This window comes from Thunnus maccoyii, chromosome 3 (genome assembly GCF_910596095.1).
Source record: "Thunnus maccoyii chromosome 3, fThuMac1.1, whole genome shotgun sequence".
NCBI classification, from domain to species: Eukaryota; Metazoa; Chordata; class Actinopteri; order Scombriformes; family Scombridae; genus Thunnus; species Thunnus maccoyii.
Genome location: NC_056535.1, coordinates 29298381 through 29306915, shown reverse-complemented (window position 1 = coordinate 29306915; position 8535 = coordinate 29298381).

Below are 8535 nucleotides of genomic sequence, written 5' to 3'. Positions count from 1 at the left end.
CTAGAAACACACAAAAAACAACAAAGCAACCAAACCACGAGACCTCTTGCACTTGCTTGTCAGTGGACAGATCCATCTATATGCATGTTTCTGCTGAGTCAGCTGTCATTGGTGTTTTGGCTCACATATATAACATATCTCAGATGTGATGTTTTCTATCCCCTCTAGGTATCAGTTAATTTATTTGAACTTTGCCTAATTAATAATATACTGTAGTGTCCTCCTCCGGTGTCAGTGAGTTGCAAAATCAGAGGTTTGCAAAGACGATATGCTAGTGTAGGTATATAGAAACTTTGCTGGAAAGCATGTAGACAGTCTATGTGTATCCATTGGTAAAAAAAAAAAAAAAAGTATACTATGAACCTAACATGTCATTGGCCTGAGGGAGGTGTAGACAAACAAACTGAACCTCTGTGCCACCATGGTGTCACCAGCAGCTTGTTTTCATCTGCCTGTGAGGAGCTTCATGTGGAGGGCATAACCTGTGGGAGGATCAAGCTACCAAAAGACACACTTGACAGTAGAGTGTAAATTGAGAGTGTAATCCAACAAACATGACATTTTAACGTGAGAAAATTAAGTATGATCTACATGACTCAGTGGAAGATTTTACATTGACGTTGTAGCCGTTGACAGTTTACATGTGAAAATTGAGGCTGGGAATTTTAATTTGGTATGATGCCTTTATTTGTACAGTTTACAGATATTACATGTGTGGATGAAGGGGGGTATTTTGTGATGACTTTACATTAATGAATGATTGATTTGTGTTAGGTTAAATTTTACCCCAACTCTGTCTGAGTATATGTTATGTTTATGTTGTGTTAAATGTAATTTGCCACCTAAGAATCAAGTTAACAGAATGAAATGAGATGTTAAAAGCCCAACAGGTGAATGATGTTTGACAAACATGCAGTCCCAGCTACTAGTACTTCAGCTGTTACTGTATAGTGCTACTTCTGTAACTACTACAAGGCTACTGCAAATATTATCACACTTACAATGACCTCTTATACAGTTACTGTAATACCCTACTACTAAAAAGACCATTTTTACAAAGTGCAACATTTAAGCAAAATCATATTCACTTTGTGTGAATAAAACAAAAATCAGTAGTTTTATGTTTGCTTCTATGGCTGCTACAGTATGGATATTTGCTGTTTAGACATTAAAAGCTACATGGTCATTACAAGATGTTACATTGAAGTCACAAAAATGCTAACAAGACCTATCTGCTAGCAATGAGGTTCATACCCTTTTGAGGCATGTAAATTTTGTCCTTTGGGTGTCTTTGAAGACAAAAAGGTCATTGCATTGGGCTCAGGGAATTTGCTTTAAAGTTCTGTGGGTTACCAAAATAATTTGATTCATTTACTATGAATCATGAATGTCCACAGCATGGATGTGGCAAATGCGGTCATTATTTTCAAGATAATTTTGGGACTAAAGTGTTGGTCAAGGGGAAATACATACCATTTTCCTCACATTTATCAAACGAATCCTTAATTGTTTCAACTGTCAACTCATCTTCATCCCCAGCCTCCATTTCCTGTGGAGCTCCCCAAGGCTCTATACTTGGTTCAATGCTTTTCTCAATCTCAGTGCTCCCTTTATGTCACATTATCAAAAAACACAACCTTTCTTTTCACATTAGTGCTACCTAGAACCTAATAACTACAACAAACTAACAGACTTCAATAACTGTCTTCAGGACATAAAATCCTGGATGGCTGCAAACTTTCTCCAGCTCAATGAGAATAAATCTGAAGTCATATTATTTGAATCACAGCAATTAACCTAACAGCTTTCTCCTTATCTGGGCACATTATGCTCCTCTGTAATATCATATTCACAAATTCATGTTCAATTCAGCATTGGAGTTTTTTAAAATAAATCAGGCCATTAAATCAAGTTTAAGTCAGCTCTGCACTGTCAGGAAGAGTAGCAGGAGATGAACCCAAATGCAGGACGCTGCAGGCAACAGGAACTTAAAAAATAAATCTTTATTCAAGACTCATAAACAGGATACAGAAGCACAGGCAGGCAAAACAGAACAGAACAAAGGATCCAACAAGACCGACCTGAAACACAGGACTAACTAAAATACCAACAGAATAACAATGAGATGAGGTGCAGTTGAGGAGATGGGCGTAGAAGCTCAGGTGAGGGTGTTGTGGAAAAGTCCTTCAGATGGACCAATGAATCTTCAGGTCTCCCACAACATTTTTGTTCCAAAAATCAAGATGATCCCAAACTCAAAGAAATACACTGACACTGGCAGAGTTCGATGTAATGAGATTTACTGTGTATCAAGTGCAATACAGGTACACCAAGGCTTGGTCCATGGAGCAAGAACCTGAATGTAAGACAAAAAGCACTGTCTTATATACCTCATTCAACTCCTCCTCATGTGGAGCCTATCTTATCTGATTTTCTAGGGCTCCTCCTCTCTTAACCAAATTCCGGAATTTCCCACCAAGTCTTCCCGTAAGCTCTTCCCAAAATTACATAATTTGTGGCCTTGACCTGTTGGCAATGATTCAAATATGATTCTTTTTTAGATATAATGGTGTCTAGAACTTCCCTAAAAATAAAAATAAAATTGAGGGTCTGTGGTCTTTAATAATCAAATGTCACGGACATTAACCTTTCAATGGTTCTTAATGATTAACTACCTTACATACTGTCCCTGTGATGAATCACAGTCATGACTATTTACACAAGAAAATTATTCTACAATGGGAGTGAAGTGATGAAACAGGAGAGCAGACAGGGAGCCAGTTGGCTGAGGAAACAGAGAAGGACCAGGACAGGGCCGATGAGTCTGATACAGGACAGGTGTGTAGAAGGGCAGAGGGGAAAGCAGACTGGGGAGGAGCACAGGAACACAGGAGGAAAAACAGCAACAGAAAACCAAAAACCCAGTAATACAATCTTCTTGATAATAAACCAACATACATAAAACCGCCACAGAACGCACATGAATACAACTCAAATACATAAGCAACACTACAACCGCTATTATCCATAATAAACAGAAAACCAAAATCCTCTTAATAGCTGAGACTGAGTATTAGCTGTGTGAGTACAGACCGGAATGAAAACAAAGACAGACTAACTAACAAAGGCAACTAAATCATGCCAGATAGTCTTTTAAAGATACAACTCAAATCAACCTTCTCCAACACAGTCTAGTCTTAATATAACAGGGAAAAAAGGCTGAGGGTCTCTGGTGGACTAGAGGAGAATGACAGGGAGAAGCAAAGCAGAGAGCTGAGGATGAGAGTGTGTTGCTACAGAGAGGGGGCTGAGGAGCAGATGGTGACATGCACTGTCTCCAAACTCAGATCAATTCTCTGTGTCTCTGACCTGGAAAATGTCAACCATACCCTCCCTTAATTACTGCAACTCTTTTTTTTTTCTCTTTTGGCATCACACAGATTTCTTTATCCTCCCTAGTTTGACAAGGTCAAAAAACCCCAAATTTTGGCGTTACTTTTATCATAATCTTGTAATGAAATATTTCTTTTAACTGAAGTTAGGAAAATATTCCTTTCTGATTGGCAATCTTGATAATTTGCATTTGACATCCAGTAAATGAATATTGTCAATTTACAACATGCAAGTTCTAGGTATAGTGGACACATATTTTATTGCCTCTTTTGTCACATTTATCAGTGTAACAGGAATGGCTTTAATCACTGAAGAGTAATTTCTAATTGATGAATTAATACTTATGGATGATCAATGAACACACAAACTGGTCTCAGGCTGGCTGACACAAGCACTTCTTTATTAATATAGAGAAAAGCAGCACAGACAACTGGGTCAGGGTGACATCTCTTCTGACAAATACTTTTTCAACAAAGCCTGGTGCTAGGAGACCTTGAATGTGCTCCTCAACCCCTCGTTTGTCATAAGACAAGCCACAGCTACCCAATATAACCTGGGATAGCCATCCAATAATAAGCCTAACTGTGGCTCTGTACTTATGAACAATACCAAGAGGCAAAGATCAGCAAAGGGGTCATACTGTAGCTCACAGGTCCACACAAGGCCAAACATCACTTAAACTTTAATGACATTATAATTTATAATCATGCTCTAAACCTTGAGGAAACATTCAGCATCAGTGATTAATTGAGCTACTACCTGAATCATTTGGAAACATTGCACAAAATGAATCATATAAAACTCTGTTCTTCAATCTTTAATTAATACAGCTTGACTAACTGACACGTTGCAGGATGAAAAACATTGATTTAAAATGTAAATCCTTGCTAAAAGAATCAACAGCAGTATTTATCTCATGGATTCTCAGTGAAAAAAACATTCTTGATTACATTCATTATAGAAATCACAGTAATTAAGTTAGTAAAACACTCAATCAGAGTTTAATCACAATGATAGTTATCTTAGCTCCCTGTTTAATACTCTGATATGCCTTGCAGTTCTCCCCCTTATGAATTGTCATGATTATCGGACGTTGCACAAAGGAGTAAAATATCACTTCCTGTGTCCACTATGTGGCGCTAGAGAACATCCACTAATTATACATCATGTTGCTGTATATCATGTAGAAGATCTCTGATAGATCGAAATGTTGCTCAATTAAAATTGCTGGGAGCTACTAGTAGAGTGTGGAGATCTTTTTTCTGATTTTTGCCTTTAGTGTGATTTGTGGATGTGCATGCTCTACACCCTCTTTGTCTTGTATATAATGTGTAGACCACACCAAGTAAATTCCATGTAAATCGAATGATGTTTGTTACATAAAGCTGACTTCCTGTTGTCAGTAGGTGGCACTATGACTATGACTCAATATGGGCATGTAACTGTCTTCAGGCCTAGACTCTTATCCAGCGTGTGAAATTTGGGGCAAATTGGACAATGTGAAGTGAAGTTACGACAGCTTCCTCTTTCATGGCGAACCATGCAAATTTTCCGCGTCTCTACAGCAACGGCGTTGCATGAAAACTCAAAAGCTTTGGAATTCGGCATCATGAAGGTCTTGAGATTTTGCTGACCAAGTTTGAGATGGATCTGTTGGATCCTCTAAGAGGAGTTTCGTAAAGTTCCATGCCGAAAATGGTGTGTTGTCACATGACCTATGACATCATTGTTCGAGGTATCGACTATTCCTTTGCAATTTAGCGTCACTTTAGTCTGAGGTTTATACCAACCAAATTTCAAACAAATCCGATAAACCCTCTAGGATTTCGAAAAGGTTCACATAAAATACAGGAAAAAGGTACAAAATTAAAAATGGCTGACTTGTCGTTGGGTGTAGCTAATGAAAGCCAATATGTCCAAAATGATGAGAGCAACATGCGTGCCAAATTTCGTGAATATCAGAGCAACTTTATCCTGACCACGGCCTGCCATGCGTTAGGGGGCGCTATGGAGCCTGCTAAACATGCATGAACACGATTGTTGTATATTCTTGCAATGTTTACAGGTTCTGATGTGTGCACCATGTTTCATGAGTTTTTGAGCGCCCCTAGCACCTCAAAAACAGCTTCCTGTTTCATGGCGAACAATATGTTGCCATGGCAACAGCATTTGATGAAAACTCAAAAGCTTCACTATTTAGCATCATCAAGGTCTTACAACTTAGCTGACCACATTTTAGGTGGATCTGATTAACCTGCTAGGAGTAGTTTGTCAAAGTAAAGGGTCTATATCTTCCTGTTGCCAGTAGGCGGCGCTCTGACTGTGATTCAGTATCGGCCTGTACATGTCCTCAGACTGTGACTCTTATCAAATGTGAAATTTGGGAAAGATCTGACAATGTTGAGTTGAGTTGCAACAGTTTCTTTTTTCATATCGCAACATTGAAATTCACCACGTTGCCATGGCAACGGCATTCAATGAAAACTCACAAGCTTCACAATATAGTAATGTCTCAAGTATTTTCTGACCAAATTTGAGGTGGATCTGGTTAACCTGCCGGGCAGAGGTTGTAAAAATACAGCACCTGTAACTTCCTGTTGCCAGTAGGTGGAGCTATGACTATGACTCAATATTAACATGTATATGTGTTCAGGTTGGGACTCTTGTTAGGCATGAGAAATTTGGGGCAGATTGGACAATGTACATTAGAGTTACAACAATTTTGTATTTTACGGTGAAACATTGAAATTCACTACGTTGCCACAGCAACAGTGTTCCATGAAAACTCAAAAGCTTCTCAATTTAGCATTGTAAAAGTCTTCATATGTCATCGACCAAATTTGAAGTCACTAAAGTTAATTCTTTAGGAGGAGTTTGTTAAAGTACAACACCTGTAAATTGCACAGTAAATTTGAAATGGCTGACTTCCTGTTGGGTTTAGGGTATGGCTCCAAGAGACTTTTTTGTAATTCTGGAGATTTTACATCTGCCTACCAAATTTCATTCATCTACATAAAATTTAAAGGTGGGGGCTTTGACTTTGAGAATTGTGAGAGGGCGCTATTGAGCCAACTTGCTATGCCCAATCCATATCAGATATCAATTTCTGCCACTTCTGATGCATGTGCAAAGTTTTCCTCAAAATACAATAGGGCCTTCGCACCAGTGCTTGGGCCCTAATGATAAGGATTACAGGGACAATACCCAAAAGAAAACCTCTCCATCTGCTGACTAATATGACCTTGAAAAGAACCAAAATGTCTACAGTATGTCATAACGATTTTTATTCCATGCAAAACAAAGAAAACTGATTGAAACAAGAACCAAGTCTCAACAAATGATCTGTGAATAGCAGGAGGATAAGCACTAAACAAACAATGGAGCCCATTGATGAGAGCTGACGTGAAGACAGAGACCATCCACACTTTTTCCTATCGCCTACCCAGCGACCAGGTTTTCCATATGGAGGCTCTGTCTGTCTCTTTCTCAGTTTGTTTGCACTTTCATCTGAAGACAAAGTTGCAAGATGAAAAACCCTAGCTTTCAGAATCCAAATTGCTAACCGAATAATTATGCATGGTTAGTGGGAATGGAGGTACAGACAGGGTTAAATCAGGTAAAATGTCATCCGACACTGACATTACTGTTTGCCAAACCATGGTAGCAGACTGATGAAAACATGCTTTTACAACAGGCATAAATCCTTAGTAACCCTAACATCCCCAGTAATTCAAATAAAATGCTAAAAGCAATTCGTTTACACCTTCTTCAGTGCCCTGGACTTGAACAGCATTCTGTTCCCACACACACACAAACACGATTAGTAAGAAGACAGACATTTTTTAAAATACCATCTGTAATTCCTTATTCATTTAATTTTGTCGATGGAAGCAATGTTTGCATACCAAATTCTTGTGATCATATGAAATACATCATTTTTCATCCCCTAAAAATTATTTGTTAATTTTAGTTCAGGGTAACCTGAACCTGAACCTACGACCCAACTGAGCAGTGGTGGAAGTACTCAGATCTTTTACTTACTTTTACTCACTACCTAAGTAAAAGTACCAATACAGCGAAGTCCTGCATGAAAAATCCCACTCAATAAAAGAACATAAGTATTAGCATCAAAATTTAGTTAAAGTATTGCAGTAAAAGTAGTGGTTTGGTCCCTCTGACTGATATATTATTATATATGACATCATTATTATTGATGTGTGTAAGCAGCATATTACTGTTGTAGCTGCTGGAGGTGGAGCTAGTTTGAACTACTTTATATACAGTAAGCTAGTCCAGTGGTTCCCAATCAAGGGGTCGGGCCCCTTCAAAGGGTCATCAGAATAATCTGAGAGGTCGTGAGATCATTAATGGGAGAGGAAAGAAGAAAAAACAAAGTTCTGATACAGAAATCTGTTTTCAGTTTTGGGAATTTTTCTCTAATCTTTCTTTCTAATATTTCATCAAATATTGGCTCATTTGAACATTTATTATTTATTAAAATGAAACCATGTGAGAAGTTTAGAGGAGAAAATCACTATTTGGTAAAGCTGTTAACAACTCGTAGACATCGGAAACGTGACCCTGACTACTCACTGCTTTTTGTAAGATGTCAAAAGCCAAAAAGGTTGGAAACCACTGGTTTAATCTTTAACAATGTGTTGTATTTTAAAAGCTTGTTATATTATACATTGTGTCAAATCTTCATTTGAAATGTAACTAAAGCTGTCAAATAAATATAGCGGAGTAGAAAGTACATTTTTGTCTGAAACGTAGTGGAGTGAACGTATAAAGTAGCACTAAATGGAAATACTCAACTGAAGTACAAGTACCTCAAAATTGTACTTAAGTACAATACTTGAGTAAATGTACTTAGTTACTTTCCACCATTGCCAATTAGACCTTGCTATAAAATCTGGGTGAAAATTGTTTGTTTATACTTCTTGTACTGCAGAAAAAACAATCACCAATAATTTAAAAAAGTTAGCTATACACACATATATTAACTACTCTGCGTCCAGATTGGTTGGTTGCTCGCTCATGCTAACAGTTTCAACTACAAATACGAAAATAGACATAAGCCCCGCCCAGCCCTGCCATAACGTCACAAGTCACGCTTGGTGTCATGTTTCTAGGTTTGTAGAG